At 48.1% G+C, this 26490-nt stretch overlaps 1 protein-coding gene across 1 annotated transcript in view; it reads right to left on the bottom strand.

Moving 5' to 3' along the window:
* EML1 (EMAP like 1) overlaps positions 1-26490 on the bottom strand; it is a 669910-nt gene that overhangs the window by 525942 nt on the left and 117478 nt on the right. The gene's annotated exons all lie outside the window — the stretch shown is intronic.

Here is a 26490-nt window from a genome sequence, read left to right as displayed (position 1 = left end):
TGAGTATGGTTGAGTGAGACCCCCAAACAAATAAAGAAAAAGAGAGAGAGAGAGGGCCTGGAGAGATAGCACAGCGCTGTTTGCCTTGCAAGCAGCCGATCCAGGACCAAAGGTGGTTGGTTCGAATCCCGGTGTCCCATATGGTCCCCCGTGCCTGCCAGGAGCTATTTCTGAGCAGACAGCCAGGAATAACCCCTGAGTACTGCCGGGTGTGGCCCAAAAACCAAAAACAAACAAACAAACAAAAAAAAGAGAGAGAGAGAGAGAAAGAGAGAAAACCCAAGTTGGAGACATAGTACAGGGGTTAAGGCACTGCTTGCCCACAGCTAAGCTAGATTCGATTCCTGGCATCATTTCCAGTTCCTGGATTCCACCAGAAATCATCAATCCCTGAACACAGCTGAGAATGGCCCCAAACCTCCTCTGTGTCTACCCTCAAGAGTCAAATTGGGAAGCTGAGGGGCCGGGCGGTGGCGCTAAAGGTAAGGTGCCTGCCTTGCCTGCGCTAGCCTCGGACGGACCACGGTTCGATCCCCCGGCGTCCCATATGGTCCCCCAAGCCAGGAGCGACTTCTGAGCGCATAGCCAGGAGTAACCCCTGAGCGTCACCGGGTGTGGCCCAAAAACCAAAAAAAAAAAAAAAAAAATTGGGAAGCTGAAATATTAGTACTGCAGTAGGGCGTTTGCCTTGCACACAGCTGACCCGGGTTCAACCCCAGCATATGTTCCCATATGGTCCCCTGATCCCTCAAAGAGTAACCCCTGAGCTCAGAGCCATCAATAAACCCTGAGCACCACCAAGTATGGACAGAACCAAAATAAAAGAGTCAATGAAACTGGAGAGATAGCATGGAGGTAAGGCGTTTGTCTTGCATTCAGAAGATCGGTGGTTCAAATCCTGGCATTCCAGATGGTGCCCTGAACCTGCCAGGAGCCATTTCTGAGCATAGAGCCAGGAGTAACCCCTGAGCGCTGCTGGGTGTGACCCCCCCAAAAAACAAAAACAAAAAAAGGGTCAAATTGGGCTAGAGAGAAGGTACAAGGGTCATGTCACATCCCTCACATGTGGCCGCTCCACACTGCATGGTTCCCAAGACCACTGGGAGTGACTGCAGAGCAGTTGCAAGTAACCCCACTGCATGGGGTTCCCAAACAAAACCAAAAAATCATGTAAAAACCTAAAGGAAATTAAACAACTAAAATATATATGTAAATACTAAGAAAATTCAAAACTCAACAGAGGGCTGGAGTGATAGCAGAGTGAGTAGTTTGCCTTGCACGCGCGGCCAACCCGGTTCAATCCCCGGCATCCTATATAAATATAATCCCCGACACTACCAGGAATGATTTCTGGGTACAAAACCAGGAGTAATTCCTGAGCACCTACAGGTATGACCCAAAAACAAAACAAAAAAAAACCTCAACAGAAATGATATATTTAAAGTGCCCAAACAAGAAACAGCAAACCAAGAAATCTAAAACTACTACCAAAAAGACGCTTCATAAACTGGGGAGGAAAAATGTTCTTAACTCAGTAGGGCCAGAGTGATAGTTCTGGGGAGGAGGGAACATGCCTTGCACACGGCTGACTTAGGGCAAATACCATAGGGTCCCCTGAGTACTACCAGGAGTAATACTGGAGTGTAGGAGTAACTCCAGGAGTAACTCCAGAGAATCACTGAGTGTGGCCACAAACAAACAAACCCCCAAAACTTGAATCTCAATAAATCTGTTCTCTTAAATAAAGGGTAAATAATAACATTTGCAAATAAACACTATAAAAGTGGGCTGCTGGGGCCAGAGACATAGCATTATGGGGATGACATTTGCCTCACCTGCAGCCAACCCAGGTTAGATCCCTGGCATCCCATGTTTTCTTTTCTTCTTTTTTTTTGGGGGGCGGGGGCATATCTGACAGTGCTCAGGGGTTATTCCTGGCTCTACGCTTAGAAGTCACCCCTGGCCCGGAGAGATAGCACAGCGGTGTTTGCCTTGCAAGCAGCCGATCCAGGACCAAAGGTGGTTGGTTCGAATCCCGGTGTCCCATATGGTCCCCCGTGCCTGCCAGGAGCTATTTCTGAGCAGACATCCAGGAGTAACCCCTGAGCACCGCCGGGTGTGACCCAAAAAAAAAAAAAAAAAGAAGTCACCCCTGGCAGGCTTGCAGGACCATATTGGATACCAGGGATTGAATGCAGGTCGCTGCATGCAAGGAAAATGCTCTCCCCACTGTGCTATTGCTCTGGCTCCCCCATATGGTTTCTGAATGCAGAGTCAGGAGTAACCCCTGAATGCCACCAGGTGTGACCCAGAAATTGGAAAAAAAAATTCCTCCCCTCCTTCTTCCTTTATTACCATTGATGCTGAAGACCAGTGATCATGGGGTTCAGAGCAAGCTCCCTCATTTTATTTCAGATACCTGCGTAGTGCTCTCCATGCTCACATTATTTTTTCTGCAACTTTTATTTACTTATTTTGGGTTGAGCTATACCCAGCAGCGCTCAGGGATAACTCCTGGCTCTGTGCTCAGAAATCACTCCTGACAGCTCAGGGACCACATAGGATGGCAGGAATCAAACCGGGTCGGCTGCATGCAAGGCAAATGTCCTACTGCTGTGCTATCTATCTCTCTGGCCCAAGATACTCACGTTCTTGGTCTAGGCGACTGAATGTGGCTACGGCTTTCTCCTGGGGTTGCTGCTCTGTGCTTAGCAGAGGTCACAAGGCCTGGCCATGTCAGACACACTTCTTTCCAGTTACGGTACTTGCAAGCGGTTCACCCCTTTTTGGGGGTGCTCACATATTTAGCCATGTATAGTGTGGTGACAACTGGTTGGTGGTGCTGAGTATCACAGAGAGCTGAACCCCCAAAGAGCAGAGCTGCCAGGGCTGTAGCACATATGAAACATCAAGGATTTGGTGGTGTGTTTTATTTGTTTGTTTTGGCCACACCCAGGCTGGGGACCATATGGGATGCCAGAAATCGACCCAGATCTGTCCTGGGTCAGCCACATGCAAGGTAAATGCCCTACTGCTATGTTATCTTTCTGGCCCAACTCCAAGGACTTACCGTGCTGTTTCTGTGGACCCACAAAGAGACTTCATCAGGAGGAAGGCCAGTGGCAGAGGGGCACTGCAAAGCTACAGGTAGATGAACTCTTAGGGGCAGTGTTGAGTGAATAAAAAATAAAATCCAACCTTTCACAAAATATTAAGTGCACCCTCCATCTTACACACCAGTAAGATTTTTAAATGTTAGAGGGAATTTTCTTTTGACTTTGGAATAGAAGTGTTACAAATTAGCAAGAAACTGGGAAAGGCAGTTTCAACAGGCACTTTATTAGAAGGAGCCTGAGAAAGAGAACAGTGGTTAGAGCAGCTGCCTGACAAGTGGCCAGCCCTGGGTTCAATCCCCATCACTGCACTCCAGAGCATCCCTAGGGGTGATTACTGAGCACAGGAGCCAAAAAGAGCCCTTCAGAATCACCAGAAGATACTAAGTAAGTAAACACAAAAAGATCTTCAACTTGAAATGCAATTTAAAACCACAATGAGAGGAGCGGAGAGATAGGACAGTGAGACGGGGCAGACCCAGGTTCAATTCCCAGCATGGCAAGATGGTTCCATGAGCATCCCTAGGAGTGATCCCTGAGCACAGGGCCAGGAGGGACCTCTGAGCGCTGCCAAGTGTGGCCCAAAAACTTGAAACAGAAAAAAAGAAAAGAACGAAATTAAAAAAAAAAAAAAAAAAAAAAAAAACCCAAGCCACAATGAGATACCAATTTCCTCCCACTTGCGTGGATGGCAAAAAGTTAAAACGGGCAAATCAAGGGCCAGTGTAGATATGGAAGACAAAAACTGTCCCTTATTCACTGTAACCTCAAAAGATTCCTAAGTTGGAGGCCGGAGAGATAGCACAGCCTTGCACTCGGCCAGCCCAGGACAGACTGGAGTTGGATTCCAGGCATCCCCGAGCCTACCAGGAGCGATTTCTGAGTGCAGAGCCAAGAGTAATCCCTGAGTGCTGCCTGGTGTGGCCCCAAAACTAAAAAATTAAAATAAAAAAGATTCCTTCGTTGGTGTTACCTACTCAGCAGCTTGAGAGGTGGAAATTCCACTACTAGTACACACCCAGCAGAAAAGAATGGAACATAAAGAAGATTCGGAACAGCCCCAACAAGAGGCTTATGCACAAGCTGTGGTTTAGTCGCAAAACAACATATGAATTTAATGTAGGTCAAGAAAGCTAACAGCTGTCCACAGCCAAGGATCTGGTCTGGCCAACACCTTGACCCTGAGCGGCCTGACTCACCATGAATACATTGCTTCAATCATGAGGCTCTTAAAAGAGTAGAATATCTGCCAGCGGAGGGGCTTTAGCCCCCAGGAGTCTCCTTTTTCCTGGGGTCCCAGGTGACTCTGGTCCCTCCTGGGGCTATAGAGCTGCGTGTCTGGACCCCAGCTACACCCACAGACTCCCGGCAGGGGGGTGACTGATCAGTCAGAGCAACATCCGGGGTTGTGACGGGCTAGAAAGGAGAGGACGGGGGAGTGGACGGGGAGGGTACCGGGGTCCTGGAGACCAGCCATGGGTTCCGAGCTTGCAGACTGATCCTGAACTAGGGGGCTACACCTGGCCCCTAAAGCCTGATCTCCCCACGTCCCAGTTCAACCCCACCGCTCCCACGAGGAGAGCCAAATGCCCCTGATCCTCTGGATCCACTCCAGACGTCCGTGGGATCGTCCCTCATACATCCCCACCCAGTTCACTCGATCTGCCCCGACACCCCCCGATTCTCCCCAGACACCCCAACGGTTCTCGAGATCCAGATCCATCCCTGACGCCTTGCGGTCCGGCCCGCACGATCTATCCCAGGCGCCCTCCATCCTTGGGATCCATCCTCGACACCCCCTCCCAGCCCTTGTGATCCATCCCAGACACTTCCAATCCTCAGGATCCACCTCCAGACTCCCCCCCATGCTGGGATCCACGCTGGACGCCCCCAGATCCTGGGATCCATCCTAGATGCCCCCGATGCTCATCCCATCTTGGGGATCCATCCCCGACGTCCCCTCCCTGCCCGTGTGATCCATCTCAGACGCTCTTGATCCTCAGGATCCACCCCTAGACGTCCCCCCGTCCTGGGATCCACCTTGGACACCCGGCCCCCATCCCTGGGACCCATCCTAGGCACCCCCGATCCTTGAGGTCCATCCCAGGAGCCCCCCCCACCTCCTGGGGATCCATCCCAGACGCCCCCTCTCAGCCCGTGCGATCCATCTCAGACACTCCCGATCCTCAGGATCCACCCCTAGACGCCCCCCCGTCCTGGGATCCACCTTGGACACCCGGCCCCCATCCCTGGGACCCATCCTAGGCACCCCCGATCCTTGAGGTCCATCCCAGGCGCCCCCCCACCTCCTGGGGATCCATCCCAGACGCCCCCTCTCAGCCCGTGCGATCCATCCCAGACACTCCCGATCCTCAGGATCCACCCCTAGACGCCCCTGTCCTGGGATCCACCTTGGACACCGTCCCCCATCCCTGGGATCCATCCCAGGCACCCCCGATCCTCGAGATCCATCCCAGACGAGCCTGATCCTCAAGATCCACCCCGACGCCCCCCATCCTCGGGATTCATCACAGGCGCCCCAGATCCTCGAGATCCATGCCAGGCGCCCCCCTCCTGGGGATCCATCCCAGATGCTCCCGATCCTCAGGATCCACCCCTAGACGCCCCCGTCCTGGGATCCACCTTGGACACCGTCCCCCATCCCTGGGATCCATCCCAGGCACCCCCGATCCTCGAGGTCCATCCCAGGCGCCCCCCCACCTCCTGGGGATCCATCCCAGACGCCCCCTCTGAGCCCGTGCGATCCACTCCAGACGAGCCCGATCCTCAAGATCCACCCCGACGCCCCCATCCTCGGGATTCATCGCAGGCGCCCCAGATCCTCGAGATCCATGCCAGGCGCCCCCCTCCTGGGGATCCATCCCAGACGCTCCCGGTCCTCAGGATCCACCCCTAGTCGCCCCCACCCGATCCCTGGGATCCATCCCAGACACCCCCGATCCTCGAGGTCCATCCCAGGCGCCCCCCTTCCCGGGGACCCATCCCGAAGCCCCCCGCCCGCGGGATCCGGCCCGCGCGATCCGCCCAGACGCCCCCGCGCTCCTCACCTCATTGTGGCAGCCGGGCGGGCGGGCGCGCGGGCCGGGGGCGAGGCAGGGCGCGGGGCGCGCGGGGCTAGCGGGGGAGCCGGCCCCGGGCGCGGCGGCTCCGCGTCTCGCTGGGCTGCGGCGGGCAACGCGGGCGCATCTTCCCGGGCCGGGCGGGCGCGGGGCCGCTAGCGGCGGGGCAGCCGGGCGGCGGCGCCTGACAGCTGGGCCCCGGCCCCGGCCATCTTGGCGGGCGCGTGCCCGGCGGCGGCGGCGAGGGGCGGCGCGCGGGCCCGGGGCTGGGGGCGGCGGCCCCGGTGGGCGCGGGAGGGCGCTGGCTCGGGAGGCACCCGGCTGAGGCGTGAGGCCGTGCGCGGGCGACGGCCGGGCGGCCCGCGAGTCCGCGCTGAGAGCGCCCCTCGCCGGTGAGGCTGGTGGGCGCGTCCCCCCGGCCGCCACCGCTGAGGAGCGCGCGCCCGGGATGCACACAAAAGGCGCGGGGCCCCAGGCCCGAGCCCGAGCGGCGAGGGGACGGGCCTCGGGGCGTGGCCACGGGCAGGAGGGGCGAGACCTAAGCGGGAAGGGCGGGGCTTATCAGGAAGGCTGAGCCGTGAGTGGCGGATCGAGCCTGAGAAGGCGGGGCTTCGAAGAAAAGGGGCGGAGAGGCGAACGCATAGCGGGAAGGACGAGCCGCGAGAAGCGGGGCGCGCTGAGAAGGCGGGACTGAAAGGGGCGGGGCTTATCAGAGAGGGTGAGCCGTGAGTGGCGGATCGAGCCGGAGAAGGCGGGACCTCGAAGAAAGGGAAGGAGAGGAGGAGGCTTAGCGGGAAGAACGAGCCGCGAGAAGCTGGGAGAGGCTGGAAAGGCGGGACCTCATGGGGCGGGGCGTACGAGTAGGGCGGGGCTTAGTAGGAAGGATGAGCCGTGAGTGGCGGATCGATCCTGAGAAGGCGGGATCTTTAAGGGGCGGGGCTTAAGAAGAAATTAAAGCCGCGAAAGTCGCGGTCGCAAACGGGCGTGGCCTAGACGGCAGGTTAACTAGGGCCTTCATCAGTTTAGGGGCGTCCCCCCATTCCCCCCCATTCACTGAGTAAATCCTTAGAGGTTGCCTATATATGCAAGGGGATTCTATGGGGAATAAATTATAGCATAACAGGCAGGGCGTTTGCTTTGCACATGGCAGACCCAGGTTCAGTCCCTTTTTTTTGGTTTTTGGTTTTGGAGTCACATCCAGCGGTGTTCAGGGGTTACTCCTGGCTCTGCCCTCAGAAATCCTCCTGGCAGTCTTGGGGGACTATATGGGATGCCGGGATTCGAATCACCGTCCTTCTACATGCAAGGTAACCGTCCTACCGCTGTACTATCTTCCTGGGCCCAGGTTCTATCTTTGTCACCCTCCATGATTACCCCCAACACACCCTGAGCATGTGGCCTCTTCTGGGCAGGGCCACATCTTGAGCACAGGGCCTGCTCCAACAATGAAAGCAGATGAAATCAGAAGGGTGACAAGGGGCCTGAGAGATAGTACAGCGGGTTTGGCGTTTGCCTTGCACACAGCTGAACAACTAACCTGGGCTTGATATTGGGCATCCCATATGGCCCCAGCTCCCCAGCCCCCAGTACCACCCTGAGTGTAGACCCAGGCAGTAATTCCTAAACACCTTGAGGTGTGGCTCCTCCCAAAAACAAAAGGGCTAAGAATTCATTTAGAGCAGGACACCTGTAGCTAATCACCTTAATTAATTAACTAAATACACACCCTGCTTTCCCTAATCCTTTTATCCTAAACAAATAAGCACACACCTATTTTAATCCCTTCTTGCATCCTACCTGATTGGCTAATACAGAATTGGCTAATACACACCCTACACTCCCCTACTATAAATATTCTTTCTCACCTACAATGAACTGAATTACTCTCCCCAAGTGGCTGGCTGATGCTTCTTTGTGAATGCTCTACTCGCCTAAGACCCGACCTCACTAGTGACTTCTACCTCTTGGGATCTGACCTTACCAGCTTCATTTACAGACACCTGCCTTAATAACCAAAGAGTTTTGCTTTAGTGTGATAGAAATCTGCCAGTATTCCCCCAAGCTGACACAACAGCACTTTGAGTTTCGTAAACTCCAAACCATAGCTTGTGAAACATCACCTTGTACCTACAGGTTTCCTGTAAGGTTCATCCTCCCAAGTTAAAGACCCTGGATGCCTGCCAAAAACAGGTCCTGGTGACTCACACCCCTTTTCACTAAGTGCTGCCTTCTCAGTGTTGCTGCTCTTGTTTCTCCATTTGGCCACAGGACACATCTGCTTTAAAAAAAAAAAAATGGGAGGAGGGACCGGAGTGATAGCACAGCAATAATGCCTTGCATGCGGCCAACACAGGAGAGAACCTAGTTCAAATCCTGGCATCCCATATGGTCCCGCGAGCCCTCCAGGAGCGACTTCTGAGCTCATAACCAGGAGTAATCTCTGAGAACCACTGGGTGTGACCCCCCCAAAATCGGGGAGCAAAAGAACAACGGGGAGGGCATTTACCTTGCATGCAGCCAACTGGGATTTAGTCCCCATCCCCGGCATCTCATATGGTCCCAGAACTGAGTAATTTCTGAGCACAGATCCAGGAGTAAACCCAGAGCACCACCGGATGTGGACCAAAAACCAAAACATAAGGGGCCGGGAAGGTGGCGCTAGAGATAAGGTGTCTGCCTTGTAAGCGCTAGCCAAGGAACGGACTGCGGTTCGATCCCCCGGCGTCCCATATGGTCCCCCCAAGCCAGGGGCAATTTCTGAGCACTTAGCCAGGAGTAACCCCTGAGCGTCAAACGGGTGTGGCCAAAAAAAAAAAAAACCAAAACATAAAATAAAATAAAACAAATCTGGTCTGAATAGAGTATTGCAAGACTTTGGGGTTTGGAGCCTACAATGGGGGGCAGAAGCAACAGAGGGTCACTACTTTTCCCCTGCTCAGACAAGAAGTGCATTATGGTTTTGCCTAAACAAATAAAGGAAGTGACGGGGCAGGTCTTCAACTCAAATCTCAACTCAGTTCCAGAGCATTCACTAGGGCATTCCCCACCGATTTATCTTGCTCCTTTAAATCTGTGTGTTCAATCTCCAGCAAGAACCTTCTAAAAAGGCTGGGGTCCAGCTATGCATGAAGCCCCAACCCCCACTTTATGGCAGTGGGAATGGCCCCCAGCACCACTAGCTCCCCAGGTACTGCCAAACCAACCACCTGAACTCAAATGGACACCTGGTGCCCCTATGACTTGCAAGCAGTGACAGGGGACTCAGCCCCAACCAACCTCATTTCCTGTTGTGTATGTAAATATTTTGGGGGATTACTATGTTGCTCACCCTAATCTGATTAGGTGATTGTGCCCTACCCTAGGGTGTGACCTGGCATTCTGCCCCCACCCCAGGGTAGGACCTGATTCTGCTTCCACCATTGGTTGGTATCTGATCCCACCATTGGGTGGGACCTGACTCTGGACTATAAGAGCAAGGGTCTGTGGAAGGCGAGAGGCTTTTGGCTGGCTGGAACTGAATCGGAGTCTTTGGACTTCAGTTTTGTCCATCCGAATAAAGCAAATATTTCCACGAGCCTGATTGTCTGCGAGCTGTTTACCCGCCGTTTCACCTCAGAACCGTGGGCTAGACAGGGTGGCAGACACGTGCTACGAGCTGGAAGAAAAGGGCCTCATTCTCCATCCCTCCATCAGTCAACCTCTTCAGGGGCTGTCCTGCTACATAATGGCGCCCGAACAGGGACAATTTAGTCCAGAACACCAAAAGGCTCATAAATCTATTATTTATGATCTCTTTCAAGGACAATTCAAATCTATACTCCAGTGTCTCACTTGCCACCAAAAGTCTGAGGTTTATGAGACATTTGTTCATTTGTTCATTTGAACAATTTAGTCCAGAACACCAAAAGGCTCATAAATCTATTATTTATGATCTCTTTCAAGGACAATTCAAATCTATACTCCAGTGTCTCACTTGCCACCAAAAGTCTGAGGTTTATGAGACATTTGTTCATTTGTCTTTGGCTGTTACATCTACAGATAAATGTACATTACAGGAATGCCTCTCTGAATTTTTTAAAGAAGAAGAATTAAGAAATGACAACAAAGTTCTGTGCAACAGGTGCAAAAATAGAAGGGATTTTTCAAAGAAAACGTACTTATGGAAACTGCCACCAGTACTTATAATACACTTGAAACGTTTTGCTTTTGATGGCAAACAAATAAAAAAATTGCATACTTACGTAGATTTTCCTTTAGAAGACCTCAATTTAGAGGAATTCACTTCAGAGAATAAAAGCAAGATTAAGAAATACAACTTATCATCGGTGTCAAACCATTATGGTAAAGTTCACTATGGACACTGTACTTCATACTGTAAAATTGATGCAAAACAACACTGGATCAATTTTGATGACAAGAAGATCAAAAAAGTCCCTAATACATTGGTGAAATCCACAGCAGCATACATCCTGTTTTATACTTCTTAGAGATCTACAATGAACACCAGATAATCATTTTACTTCCTTATCAGTTGCTATTAATGCTCTAGGATTCTTTCCACAGGCATGATCAATGAATATAGATTGAAAATCATGAATCCCCAATGTGTTTCCTTGTAGGATGGATTTATGTCTTAATTTCATTATTGCTCTAGGTCTCAGTTAATCATGAAATTTTACAAATTAATTTAGTCAAGGTTCACCTGAAAGAGAAATTTCTCATCATATTAATGTTGTTTTTCTTTCTAGGTATACTCATTTAACGACTTTCACTCTTTTTATTTTAACATCATTGCTTTATTTCCCTCAATTTAGGTTTTAAGACGCTTACATAATGATAATTTTAGGTGGACTTTCTTCACAGTGCTTCTTGCCTATGATTGATTATCATAAAGTTACTGTTATACAATAACTTTGTATATATACTGATATACACGTATAGTAGAGTTGTCCATGTTTGTATTATGCATGAAATTCTCTTTCAGATCTGCTAGGCAAAACCATAAAAAAAAAAATTTTTTTTTTGTGAATTTGAAATGATTTATCTAAACAATTGCCGGCTATTACATTTTAAGGAGCTTTTAATTGATTCAGCTGAATTCTCTTTTGCTCTATTTTGGATCCTTTCCAACAAATATTTTTTAGTATGAGTGAGTGTTATGGCCATATTTTTTGTGAAGTCTGTGTATGTATGTCTTGTTTAGTGTCTGTCTGTTCTGCATATTTTGTATATAGTTTCCTTTTTCCTAACTTTATCTTCCCCAAATTAGTCTTCCTTATCCTTCCTTCTCTCTTCCTAGTCCTTAACATTTTAATTTTCAGGATTTCACATGTGCAACCCATCTCCTTCACCCACAACTACAAGCTTCCTGATCTCGGCGGGAAGAAGAAATCCATGACTGTTGGAGTTTTACACCATATATGCTGCAAACTTGTTGGAAATGAAGCCACCTGGGATTTGTGTCACAATGTAACACCAGAGAAAAGATCCATGGACAAGACCCACAGTCTCTGGATCTCAGTTAAACTGTGCTATCTGAATTTCTGGTTTTCCATCCACATACAAAATGCTATTGTTGACCGTTTCTACAATGGCTACCCCAAGATTGCACCGATCCCAAAGGAAATACAGAAGCCCAACCAACTTATGATGTAATGATGTAACGCTTGGGGATGCCCCAACACATGGATGACTGTACTGGCCTTCCTTCTTCATTCAGCTTGATGTTATCTCCTGTACAAGGCTTCAACCGGCTTTTCCAGACCCATCAAGTGTCTTCTGCCGGTCTTTTTGGAGTTCCAGACCCCTCATATTTACACATTGGTATTGAACTCTGTAGAAATTACATCTGTTGTTTTTCCTATAACTGTAATCCTTTGAAGTTATGTTTGGTACTTCGCTTCTTTTGACTATCGTAATTAATGTTTTTTTATTTTAGTTTTTAATATTAGGAATCGATGTAGTATTACATTAAGGTTTTGCTTTCTTGACTTTAGGTTTGTGAGTTATATATTATTGTCTATAATTTCCCAAATGATATTTTTGTCTGTTCTCAGGGTTTTTTGCGTGGGCGCATCATAGGCAAAATACTAGGTTTATAGAAGGTTCCATCCATTTTGGATGGGCCCTCAAGTTGTTTATTTACACAGGGAGGGTCTCTGCCTTAAACATTTTGTTTTGGTTTGTGACTTAAGCTCCCATCTATAAATAGTCGACATCAATTTCAGACATCTTATGGACTTCAGACCGGATTAAGAACTTGGACTAAGTTCAGATACCTATTGATCATCATTGCAGTGGCTCCCCACTGTGCAGAGGGTGTATGTGCCACTTCTTCCGAAATAAAGGCCTAGTTCAATGCCCTCAAAGATGGGCTTTCTGGTCTACCTGAACTTGAATAAAAATGGAGCTGGAGAGATAGCATGGAGGCGAGGCGTTGGCCTTTCATGCAGAAGGTCATTGGTTCAAATGCCGGTATCTGCCAGGAGCGATTTCTGAACGTGGAGTCAGGAGTAACTCCTGAGCACTGCCAGGTGTGACCCAAAAACGACCACCACCACCACCTACAACAACAACAAATAAAGAAAAGGTGCTTCTTCTTGCCTGCTACACAACCTTTCTGGTGTCTCTTCGAAAGATCTATGTACGTCTTAGATTTATCTTCTCAGGAGCTTGTAGTTGATTCCTTGATACATGTTTCTGGTTTTAGACACCCTGTGCTTAGGTTAGAAGTTTTTCTTTACATTTTCCTGTGATGCGCTTATGCAAACAGCCGCTCTTTTATTATTGACTAATTTTTCTTTTAATAATTGTAGACAATATTGTTTGTTTACTAAAAACAAAAGGGGGAATTGTTGTGTATGTAAATATTTTGGGGGATTACTATGTTGCTCACCCTAATCTGATTAGGTGATTGTGCCCTACCCTAGGGTGTGACCTGGCATTCTGCCCCCACCCCAGGGTAGGACCTGATTCTGCTTCCACCATTGGTTGGTATCTGATCCCACCATTGGGTGGGACCTGACTCTGGACTATAAGAGCAAGGGTCTGTGGAAGGCGAGAGGCTTTTGGCTGGCTGGAACTGAATCGGAGTCTTTGGACTTCAGTTTTGTCCATCCGAATAAAGCAAATATTTCCACGAGCCTGATTGTCTGCGAGCTGTTTACCCGCCGTTTCACCTCAGAACCGTGGGCTAGACAGGGTGGCAGACACGTGCTACGAGCTGGAAGAAAAGGGCCTCATTCTCCATCCCTCCATCAGTCAACCTCTTCAGGGGCTGTCCTGCTACAATTTCCCACTTCCCAACCTCTGGATTTGTCTCTGCTAAGGATTAGGTTTGTGTGGTCAGCAACATTGAGGTGGATGCACCCAGGTAATGGGCAGCTACGCTTTGCAAAGACATAGTTACCTCAGTCGGCACAGCTGAATTCTCACCAGAAGACCTCAGGAAGGATTAGCTGTTAGTACCCAGGTAAATTTCTTGAAGCCTTTGGGCCACTCAGATGGGATACTTTGCCTGGCACTCTGGAATCAGTGTTGGTGCTTTCAGATAAATGCATGAAAGGACAGATTTGCTTTAAGCACAGCCCCAGGGACTGGAGTGAAGATAAACAGCAGGTAGGCACTTGCCTTGCTTGTGGCCAGCTGGGGTTCTATCCATGGAAGCCCTTATGGTCCCCTAAGTACCACCAGGATTTCTGAGCATAGATCCAAGAGTAATGCCTGAGCACCACTATGTGTGACTTCAATCAAAAATAAATCAGGGGCTGGAGAGATAGCATGGAGGTAGGGTGTTTGCCTTGCATGCAGAAGGACGGTGATTCTAATCCTGGCATCCCATATGGTCCCCCGAGACTGCTGGGAGCTATTTCTGAGCGAAGAGCCAGGAATAACCCCTGAGTGTTGCCAGGTGTGACCCCAATATTAAAATAAATTAATAAATACAAATCCACAAAACCCAAAGACATGGGTTACAGACTTTGATACCCACATGTTCCCCCACTCGCTGATGACCCTCTGGAACAACACAATTGAAATATGGGAGAAAATATTGATGCTGGTGGCTGAAGAGATAGAACAGCAGGGAGGATACTGGCCTTTCACACTGACTTTCTGGGTTTGATCCCTAGCATCCTATATGGCTCCTGAGCCCACCAGGAGTGATTCCTGAGTGCAGAGCCAGGAGTAGCCCTTGAGCATCACTGGTGTGGCACCAAAACCAAACCGTAATAAAACAAAGAAAATGTTGGTGTTGGGGGACTGCAACCCCCCTCGATGCCCCAGAGAGGGGCAGGGAGCCCTGAGATGGGGAATAGGAACATGTGGCAGGGTATTGCTCAGCGGATCAATCAGACTTGCCCATGGGCAATTGTAAAATAAAAATCCATGGGTTGTGAGATCACCCCATGCATCATATTTCTACTCCCAGGTGGACAAGTGAAAACACAGGGTAGCAGCTAAAGATTAATAAACAAAGCCAGTCAGGAGCCAGTCTGTGCCTCATGGTGTCTCTCAGAGCACCAAGCCAAAACTCACTTTTCTTTATTATCCCAGAAAAAAACCCACCAAGGCAGGGCAGGGCAGAGTGATCCAGGTGGGCTTTTAAATATCAAAGAAGAGATTTAACAGAAAGGGGCAGATGGGTTAATAGCTGGGTGCCATCTTATGCGTGGGCTCCCCACAAGGTCACTGAGAACATGGAGGGTATCAGAGTTTGTACGGAATCAAGTGTCTGTGGTCACAGCCTGAGGTTCACTTCACATTTGTCACATGGGAACTTTCTCCAAGGGCAGTGCGAGGCCAGGGAACAGTGAGGGTGAGGAGGGAGGGCAGGACCCCTAACCCCTGCATTGAACTCTGCTTCCCTGTGAATGAACCTTGACCTTTGTGTACCCATCCTCAGACATCCGGGAGAGGTAAATCCTGGCTTCCAACTGGCAGTTCAATTTTCTCTGCACTTCTGTCAGCTGCACTCCGGCTCTGAAAGGCCATCTCATTTGTTTGGGTTTGGTTAGGGGTCATACCTGCAGTGTCCTGGGCCTGTTCCCTCAGTACTTGGGGGCACCTCTTGGTGGTGCTCCAGAAATCATGTGCTGCTGGGGACCAAACTTGTACCATCTTCATGCCAAGTCTTCTGAGCTGCCTCCTTGGCACTCTCTGAGCATTACTGAAGGTCAGCAGGGGTCAGCTCCCACAGAGAAACCCTCCTAGTACCCTCACTCTTCCCTCCTCTATCTTTTCCCCCTAGTGATGCAGCTTTTGAATTTGTCCATTTAGCTTATGCCCCAATTACCAAACAAAAGCTCTGCTCCTTCCAGGCACTCACATTCCTGTTTTCCAGGCTCCTGATAAAAAGAAACAGTTTTGGGGACATGTGGCTGCTGAGTGACTGTGGAGGTCACTAGTGCTTGAATGTAACAAGACAGCTCTGGAAGCCAGTAACATTCTATGGGGATACACAGAATGTCAAGCCATCGCTCCAAGCACTCCAGACTGGACTTCGTATGGGGGGACAGGGTGGCAGGAAAATCAGGCTTCCTTCAATGAATGAACACGTACACAGGACAGAGTGATAGCACAGCAGTAGGGCATTTGCTTTGCATGTGGCCAACACCTGACACACTTCAGTTCGATTCCTGGCATCCCATATGGTCCCCATAGCCTGCCAGGAGCAATTTCTGAGTGCTGCCATGTGTGACCCAAAATCCAGAACAAGAAACCAACCAACCAACCAAACAAACAAACAAAAAAAAACACACACACACATAAATACGCACAAGCACACACAGAGATTAAAAAATTCTTTTTTTTATTATTATTACTTTATTGACTCCTCTTAAACATTAAATAAAAAGTAAAGAAGGACAAAGAGAAATGAAGGCAGAGCCAATGCAAGAATTTAGGGATCAAAGACATCTAAGGGAAAATTTTTTTTGGTTTGGATGGCTTGTTTTTTTTGGAGGGGCACACCCAAAGGTGTCATGTTGGATTCCCCCTATGAAATACTGTAGAACAACTGTTCCGGGATTCTCCTAGAGGCAAAAGCTTTGGAGACATCATTCCAGAGATGGAAGGATAGCACAAAGAAGGGCATTGTCTCCCCTTGATCAGTGATCACTAATCAGGCTTGACTCTGGGCTCTCCCACCTTCCTCACAGACATCTCTGGCTAAAGGAGAGATGGTACCTATCAACAATGTTCATGCTTATCTTCTCCCTGGTATCTCACTCCCCTGCTAGCTATCCTCCTGCTATGTCCTACCACCCTGCACATATCCAAGATCTTCTTGTCCTATAGAAGCATTGTTGGAATGAAATCAAATGTCTCTCGTCACAGCCTGGGGCCTGTTCATTCCCATCATCAGCTGGGGGAAGGTACCTAGTCCTGAACACACAGGGAAGATGGAAGTTGACCCTTGCTGGCTGCTCAGGGCTCTGCACCTGGCTCTGCCTGGGATCACTCTTAAGGGATCCTGTGCCCTCATAAGCACTGAGGGGTGATTGGTGAAGCCCAGTATCCTTCTCAGAACCCCAGTCCCCAAAATGCGTTTGTGGGGTCAGTCAGTGAACAGTGTTGTCCACTCTCATCCACCCTCAGAATCTCAGAACGGGGCTGGAGCGATAGCACAGGTGCTTGCTTTGCACACAGCTGACCCGTGATAGACCCAGGTTTGATCTCTGTCATCCCATATAGTCCCATGAGCCTGCCAGGAGCAATTTCTGAGTGCAGAGCCCATCATAACCCCTGGTGTGGCCCAAAAACCCAACCCTCCAAAAAAACTCAGAATGATTGAGTTTACCCAAAAGACCTTTAATGAGGGGTTTCTGTAAAATGACCTGTGGGGTGTAACTGCCTCTGCTCCTGCCCTTTGCTGGGAGAAAATTCCGGCCAGCAGCTTTCTCTCAACCGGGACAGAAGGCAAAAAGCAGCTACAGATAATTCGCGAGTGTTAAGCTCTTTTGTGAACACCTAGAAAATTAAGCCATAGAAGTTAATAATAAAAAGCTCAAGCTGAATTCCTGTCAAGAGGTTTATTGAGAGAACAAGCAGAGTTTTTATAGCCTGCTTAGTGGGAGGAGCAAAAACATAGGATTGAAACTTAAACCAATCAGATTTGTACAGGTACAACGATTTTTAACCAATGGGAGCAGACACATTTTGATGGCGGGAAGGATAAGGAGAAACCTGGCAGGATGGGGGGAGGGGAAGCAAATCCTTAAACAAATAGTTAATAGATCTTTCTTTTGTGCAAGCAAATAAGGATTACAATTTAAACCTTACAAAAACCTATCTATAACTATGCTTGAGAGCAGTTACAAAAAACAGGTTCCATGGAAGGGTTTAAGGAATCTGGTTAAGCCAAATTCTCTGTGGTGAGCTAAATTTATTTGCAGGGTTCTTTTGGCTCAGGGCTATGCAAACTTTTGGCTTGAATCAGGCAGCGGTGAAAAATTCATTGAATATGTGGGTGTACGGTCGCCCACAGTGGGGTACTCATCTGCCCTGAGAGGTGTCCTGAGAAGAGGCAGGAAGGACAGAGGCCACAGGGGACTGATGCAGCCAGCACTAGCCTTGTCTGTTCCTGCAGCCCTCTGAGTTTCCAGAACATTTGGGAAATAAGTCTTGGCTGATCCAGCAAAGGAACACACTGGCATGGGGTGCGGGGGTTTCTTTTTGGGGTGACAAATCTGTTCTAAAATCGTCCCAGGGTGATGCTTGTACAACTCTGAAAACCCATTTTAAAAATTGCAGTTTTCCAGACTGTGGCTCAGGACTGTGTAACCAGCTCCATGAGGAGGCTTGTCTGAGGAGAGTGGCCCAGCGTTAGGGGTCTGTGCACCCCTGGCGGGGCCATCCGTGTTCCTTTTCCCACAGCACAGTCTTGGTCTTCCAGAACAGGAGAGGGCTTCTCATCTGTGGGGTTATTTTCTCAGAGCTGCAAGCTTCAAGCCTTTCACAAAGCAGTACCCCAAACTTCTCAAGCCCTGGGGGGCATATGTCCAAATGTGATTTGGTGCTAATGTATAGGTCTTGGTGGCTTCAGAGGCCTTTTCACGTTTAGCTCTGCAGCTGTCCAGGTCTCTGTAAGCTGAGCCCTTATCCAACCCCCAATTCCTTTGGGAAGCACCTTGGGTCTATGCCAGACCCATCTGTCTAGTCAGTGGTAAGTGCTTGATTTCATATTTATTAGATCCCTCATAAACTTCTGTTCCTGAACTTTCTGGCAGACAGTACCCTGTAGAGCAACTGTTCCAGGTACCTTATAGAGCAACTGCTCTATCTATCTCACGGCTCCAGAGATGGGTAAAGACAGTGCAAAGAGGGGTGCCATCTTCCCATATCAGTGGTCATGCTCATGCTTGACTCTGGGCTGTGCCTACTGCCTCACAAGAGATCTTTGGTTAAAGGAGAGATAATACCTATCAACACTGTGTGCTCCTGAGACATTCCTAAGCCCAGTGTTTATGCATATCTTCTCCCTGGTACCTCATTTACCCTTGGTTATCCTTCTGCTATGTCCTACCACCTTGCACATATCCCAGTTCCTCTTGTCCTATAGAAGCATTGTTGGAATAGAATCAAGTGTCTCTGGTCATCAGCCTGGGACCTATTTTTTCCTGATCATCAGCAGAGGGGAACATCCTTGGTTCCGAATGTACAGGGAAGATGGAATGGGCCAAATGTTTCTGTAAATATTAAAATGTAATTTTTATTACAATTATTATTTTTTTGGCTCTTGAGCCACATCTGACTCTGTGGTCAGGAATCAGTTCTGGTGGTCCTGAAGAGACAATATGTAATGGTGGGACTGAGACGGCTGAGAGCCAGGTAAGCACCTAAAGTACCCTGGTACCACTCTAGCGCTATCAATTGCGCCCCAAATCCTTTTGCCAAAGGCTCCTTCATGATTGGAAATGAAAACCTCCTAATTCCAGGAGTGAAAATAAATGGCAGATAAGGGTGTTTTCTGTACCCAGGCTGTCTGTCACCTACCCCTGAGCCTCCCAGAAGCCAACAGGGTGTTTATTGAGCCTTTCTGTTCAGAAATCTCATCACACACCTCAAAACCCCTAAATAACTATATATCATAAATTTAAATATAAAATTGGGGGCCAGAGTGATAGTACAGTGGGTAAGGTGTTTGTCTTGCATGTGGCAGACCTGGGTTCGATTCCTGGCATCCCATATGGTTCCTCAAACCTGCCAGGAATGATTTCTGAATTCAAAACCAGTCGCCCAAAAGCCAAAAACAAAAAAATTCAAACAACAACAATATAAACAACAAAATACTATTTAAAAAAATATATATATAATGTTTTTGGGCCACACCTGACACTACTCTGGCTCTGTGCTCAGAGATCAGTCCTGCTAAGCTTGGAGAACCAGAAATCAAATTCGTGTTGGCAGAGTGCAAGGCAAATACTCTTCCTGCTGTTCTATGTGTTAGGCTCCCCAAAACTATAAATAACTATAATACAATAAAAATATTTCACTTAGAAATGTAAAATTTGTCCTCTAGATAACTTTTAGTTGAAAGGAAAATCAGTATTAAAAGTACAAATTCCTCAGAAATGCATAAAAAAAAAAAATGCTTCCTAGCAACTCCCACTGGGTGCAGCCAGCAGGAATCTTGGGCTTCTTATGCAACAAGGGAGCAAAATACTTAATTTCTAACACGGTGCAAGAAAAGAACTGAAGGGGAATTAACAATGAGAAAAAGGTGAAAATAATAAATTAGAAAGCTAAAAAATGCTGAGAACTGAAATAAAAAAGTCACACCTCCATAAGAAAGAAGAGAAGCTTAAGAAATGAAAGAAGAAGCTGGAGTGATAGTACATCAGGGAAGGTGCTTGCCTTGCACATGGCTGACCAGGGTTCGATCCCCAGCATATGGCATTTGATCTCCTGAGTACTGCCAGGAGTGATCCCTGAGCACAGAGCCAGGAGAAAGACCTAACTGAGCACTGCTGGGTATGGCCCTCAAACCCAAACCCAAACAAATATTTGAAGGAAAACCAGAGTACCAGGTATGAAAGGAAGCAAGCATCACAATGGAGATTATGGCAGTTTTTTGTTTGTTTGTTTTTGGGCCACACCAGGTGGTGCTCAGGGGTTATTCCTGGTTCTGTGCTCAGGAATCCCTATTGGCTATGCTCAGGGAACCCTATAGGATGCCTGCTGGGGGATCAAACCTGGGTTGGCTGCAAACAAGGCAAACACCCTTCCTGCTGTGTAATCCCTTGGGCCCTAGTTATGGCAGTTTTTAACTCACTGGTCTATACGGAAGGATTTCACTTTTATTTATTTATTTATTTATTTTTTAAGGAAGGATTTCTTAACAAACAGAATTTAGGACTGGGCAGACAATACAGGGATTAGGGTGCTTGCAATGTGTAAACTGCACCTATTCCCCATGCCAGGCTGCTTAGCCCTCTGAACGTTGCCATGTGTGGTTCCCACATGAAGCCGCCATTGCCATTGGAGTAGAACGAGACCAGTTCCACATTCTGGGGTCCTTGCACTGAGCCACCAGCCTGGTTCTCTTTGTTGAGGCAGGAGTGACACCCCCCCCCCCCCAGGCTCCCTTTAAAACCCAAACCAAAGGGCTGGAGTGAAGCACAGAGGATAGGTGTTTGCTTTGCATATGGCCAATCTGGGTTCTATAACCTGCCATCCCAGAGGGTCCCTAGAGCTTGCCAGGAGCAATTACTGAGCGCAGAGCCATGAGTAACTACTGAGCATCACCAGTTGTGGCCCAAAAACCAAACCAAACCAACAAACCCAAACCAAAAGTCATTAAACAAATTGGAACTCCAAAATCAAAATGAGAGATGGCATCCTGGGGTAGCCAGGGAAATTGTCAGAGCTTAATTGCTGACTGCAAGCCCAGTCCTGGGGAACCCTTAAGACAGGGTGCCCCAGCTTGACCAGGGCTCGCTCAGTGTCACTCACTGTGTGGTCTTGGGGTAGAAAAGGCTAGAAAAGGGAGTTTAGAGTTGCATTAGAAGAAAGGGCAGGATGGGGAGGAATGAAGGGGGAGTAAGGGAAGGGGTGTGGGGTTTGGGGACAGCAGAGTATCAGAGTATCAGTACTCCTGGGGTAGCACCTCCCCAGCTCTATTTCCAGGTTTTCACAGTGTATTGTTTAACTTGAGAATTATCTGGAAATGCATCAACTGCTCCTGCTGGGTGTGAAAGTCAGGTAACCTTCCCCCCAGCCCCCTTTGTTTGCAACTACTGAATTTTTTCTAACAGTCACCTACCTGATCATTGTTTTGTTTACCTTTTTATGGGGGGGTTGGGCTATACCAGGCAGTGCTCAGGGATTATTCCTGGCTCTGCACTCAGAAATTGCTCCTGGCAGGCACAGGGGACCATATGGGACGCAGGGATTCGAACCAACCACCTTAGGTCCTGGATAGGCTGCTTGCAAGGCAAACACTGCTGTGCTATCTCTCTGGCCCCTAATTTTTACTTTTATGGGTCACACCTGGCAATGCTCAGGGCTTACTCCTAGTGGTGCTCAGGGGACCCTTACAGGATGCCGGGGACCGAATCTAGAGTCTGCTGCTTGCAAGGCCAGCCGTGCCCTCCCTGCTGTGATATCGTGCAGCGCCCAGGGTCATGGGTTTTGCTGAGCTCTTCCCGGTCTCAGACATCTATATGTCTGTGATTTCATTCCCAAGTAATTCAAGTATGTGTGATCATGGCTTGTTTTGTTTTGGAGCCACATCCAGCATTGCTCAGGGGTTATTCCTGGTTCTGTGCTCAGGAATTACTCCTGGCAGGTTCTGGAAACCCTATGGGGTGCCAGGGATCGAACCTGTTCAGCAGGTACAAGACAAATTGTCCTCCAGCTGTGTGCTATGGCTCTGGGCCCAAGTGTTTCCACATTTTGATAAAAACCCCTGCTTTAATCTGGATTATCACTGAAATGTGCTTCCTCCCAATAAACTAGAACTTGGGGTGGGGAGGTCTTGCAGGGCTGTTGGGCCGGGAGGTGACTTCCTCAACTCCATCATACTCTCCCCTTTGGATGAGGATGAGGTTTACAGCCTGGAGGTAAAAATAACCAGTTCCGCCCGGAAGCGCCTCCCAAGGGGAAAGAAGATCCGTTTGCTCCAACAGCAGCAGCTTCTCAAAAGGCAGCTATCATCTGGGAGTTTATTTTTGCACAAGGCATGGCTGGGGGAGGACGGGATGAGGTTGATCTTGTACCCTCCCTACCCCCGCTTAGAGCAATAGCGTTTGCCTGGCATGTGGTTGACCTGAGATCAATCCTTAGCATCCCATAGGGCCCCCAAAGCCTGCCAGGAGTAATTTCTGAGCAAAGCCAGGAGTAAGCCCTGAGCATCTCTGGGTTTGGCCCCAAAACAAAACAAAAAAAGATGATCTTGCCCCAGAACTCAGCAGCCCCAGTCCTAAACTTGGGTCACATGACTGAAGTCACTGATGGCTGTGTCGTGGGCACAGGAGAGACCATGGGATTGTTAGCTCTGAATTCAAGATCCATCCTACAAAGACCATAGGAGACAAACAGCATTGCAATAAGGCATGAGAGTTTTATTTACCACCATGTTGGGGTCGCCTCTCTAAGGCAACAACTCCTTTTGTAGGGTTACTGTGGTTTTAAACCATCACTGTTAACCTTTAAGCTGATTGGCTGTTTAGGGGTTTCCTTTTGGCTAGATATCCAGAGTGGAATATTGTGCTTTATAGGGCTCTGTGGTCCGTTAGCTGAAGCAGTAGAGGAGGGACTTGGGTGCCCACTGGGCACCTGTGACCTTGTCTGCCTGCAGTCCCCAGATGTTGCTAATTTATCTAACTGTTTTGCTACATGCCATCTAAATTCTTGGAACTGGCTGTTCTGGACTAGTGCCTTCTGCCGTATATCTGAGGCCTGTCATGGCTGTACTTAGATTCACAGCAAAGCTAGGTTACAGTTAATTCTAAGTCAAATTTTAGATCCTAACAATGCGCGTGCGCGTGTGTGTGTGTGTGTGTGTGTGTGTGTGTGTGTGTATATGTGTGTGTGTGTGTGTGGTGATGACTACAAAAGTCCCATCACAGTGGGGAGATGGAACCCAGACTAAGCACTTAGGGCAGGCTTCCTGGAAGTTGTGGGGTCCTGGGTTCTGAACAAGGAAGGATGCCATTTAGTAAAGGCCACATGTCAGGCTTCTCTTAGGTTCTGAACAAGGAGGTAGACCATTTTGTAAACATGTTATGCTTTCCTTAAGCCTATTTCCATTAATACTGCCCCAAGCTTCCTGGCCATACCAGGTATCCTATCAGAGAAGGACACAAGGGAGCAGTAGAAAGGTATCTCTAGATAATAGCCAATCTTTTTTTTTTTTGGTTTTTGGGTCACACCTGGCAGCGCTCAGGGGTTACTCCTGGCTCTACACTTGGAAATCGCCCCTGGCAGGTATGGGGGACCATATGGGAGGCCGGGATTTGAACCACCGTCCTTCTGCATGCAAGGCAAACGCCTTACCTCCATACTATCTCGCAGGTGCCAATAGCCAATCATTTTAAAGATCATAAAAAAGCTACAACCTAACTGGAAATCGAGCTCCCATACGATCTAGCTATACCACTCCTAGGAATATACCCTAGGAACACAAAAATACAATACAAAAACCCCTTCCTTACACCTATATTCATTGCAGCACTATTTACCATAGCAAGACTCTGGAAACAACCAAGATGCCCTTCAACAGACGAATGGCTAAAGAAACTGTGGTACATATACACAATGGAATATTATGCAGCTGTCAGGAGAGATGAAGTCATGAAATTTTCCTATACATGGATGTACACGGAATCTATTATGCTGAGTGAAATAAGTCAGAGATAGAGAGAAAGACGCAGAATGGTCTCACTCATCTATGGGTTTTAAGAAAAATGAAAGACATTCTTGCAATAATAATTTTCAGACACAAAAGAGAAAAGAGCTGGAAGTTCCAGCTCATCTCAGGAAGCTCACCACAAAGAGTGATGAGTTTAGTTAGAGAAATAACTACATTTTGAACTGTCCTAATAATGAGAATGTATGAGGGAAGTGGAAAGCTTGTCTAGAGTACAGGCGGGGGTCGGGTGGGGAGGAGGGAGATTTGGGACATTGGTGATGGGAATGTTGCACTGGTGATGGGTGGTGTTCTTTACATGACTAAAACCCAAACACAATCATGTATGTAATCAAGGTGTTTAAATAAAATATAAAAAATAAAAGAAAAAGAAAAGAAAGTGTTTATATATCTTTTGTAAAGTGCAAAGTTTCAGAAGTGAGTTTAATTAAGTCTGTCAAATCCCTGTGTCATAAAATAAAAATCAAGCACTTTGTAGACAACAAACAAACAAACAAACAAACAAACAAAAGCTACAACCTCCCTATATCCCTTCCCTATATAATTCTCTTCATAACCTTGGTCAGAGTTCCTCTCTTTCTAGAGACAACCCTGACTGGTCAGTTTGGGGTTGTTGGTAGATGGATTATTCAGCTTTACTCCAGTTGTATGATCTTATCTTTTGACTCTGAACCTTAACAAAGTGACTTTTTCTTTTCTTTTTTGGTTTTTGGGTCACACCCGGCAGCGCTCAGGGGTTACTCCTGGCTTTACACTCAGAAATCACCCCTAGCAGGCTCGGGGGAACCATATGGGAAGCTGGGATTTGAACCACTGTCCTTCTGCATGCAAGGCAAATGCCTTACCTCCATGCTATTTCTCCAGCCCCCGGGTCTGGTGTTTTTTTTTTGGGGGGGGGGTTTGGACGTTTTTAAGGCAAATGTCCTTCATGCTGTCCTGTCTCTCCACCTTGGCTATTTCATTTCAACTCCAATGTCAGCAGGTATAAAGTAGGCAGCAACTAAGCACTGAGTCTGAGAAATGCAGACAATCCATTGGAAGTAACAGAAGCACTAAGAGTTTATACAATATCATCACATTTCTCTCTTTGAACTATTCATAGAAAAATGCTTGTCTTTGCCAGCATTTTCCAAACCAAACCTGTTGGATTAACTAGTTTCCATTCTATTCAGGATATTTCTTCTTATGCTGGTGCTTGTCACTCATTGGATGGAAGCACTTTTGGATTGGTGCCTTACTCTACCTGTTTTCCCCAGGGTGTGGTCTTTGGGTTCCTAATAAAGCCCCCAGATCTCAGCTTCTGTTTGCCACTACTAAACTATTGGATTGCTGGTCTTAGTACTAGGAGCAGAAGGTTGGTGGTGGAAGTACCTGATCTGTTTTATCTCCTTAACTGTATGTGAATTATTCCCTGTGCTGGCGTTTGCTTCTAGATCTGTGTCCCCCAATCTCTTGGGATTAGGGCATGAGGCTGCTTCTTCACAAACCAGTCAACCAACCATTGGGTACAGCAACAGTGGTGAAACTCTTCATAGTTTAGCAATGGACTGGACCTTGTTTCCACATTGTCCACAGACAAATGACCCAGGTGAGTATGAAACAAATATCTACCTTGAAATTATTTATTTAGAATTTTTTTTTTTTTTGGTTTTCGGGCCACACCCATTTGATGCTCAGGGGTTACTCCTGGCTAAGCGCTCAGAAATTGCCCCTGGCTTGGGGGGCCCATATGGGACGCCAGGGGATCGAACCGTGGTCCTTCCTTGGCTGGCGCTTGCAAGGCAGATATCTTACCTCTAGTGCCACCTCACCAGCCCCTATTTAGAATTTAAAATTTTTGTTTATGTATTTTATATTTGAGTTCCCTCCCCCCCAAAAAAAAGTATATTTGAGTTTTTGGGCCACACACGGTATAATCAGGGTTTACTCTTGGCTTTGAACTCAAGGATCACTCTTGTTATGCTGGGGGATGGGAAACCATGTGGGATGTCAGGGAATTGAACCGGGGTCAGCCATGTGCAAGGTAAATGGTACCCATCTGACTTGAAATATGCAAACTGATAGCCAGTCGGGAGCCTGCATCAATAAGAGATCCGTGCTGCCCATTTTATTTCATTATAGAATATATTTGATAAGGATACATACAAACAGGCTCGTCTTCAATATGTGTGAGTCTCTGTGGGCTGCGCTTTGCCCCAGGGCCAGAGTTCCCACGCATCTGGGCGGCTGGTTCCCTGCTTGCTCCTGTCTCCTCCGCTTGACCTTCTGAGGGCCATGCCCAGTGGGTACACCACTTTCCCATCTGCCAGCCAGGGAAATGGACGAGACCTTTCCCAAAGATGGTGGGGGGTGTCTCCTCCCTATTTCATTCCTCTCTACAACATCAGACCTTCTTGGGCCTCAAGGCCTGGGAAGCCTGGTGGGGCGA

This window comes from Suncus etruscus, chromosome 3 (genome assembly GCF_024139225.1).
Source record: "Suncus etruscus isolate mSunEtr1 chromosome 3, mSunEtr1.pri.cur, whole genome shotgun sequence".
Lineage (NCBI taxonomy): Eukaryota > Metazoa > Chordata > Mammalia > Eulipotyphla > Soricidae > Suncus > Suncus etruscus.
Note: the sequence above shows the minus strand (reverse complement) of the source record. Positions and strands in the feature narration are given on the sequence as shown.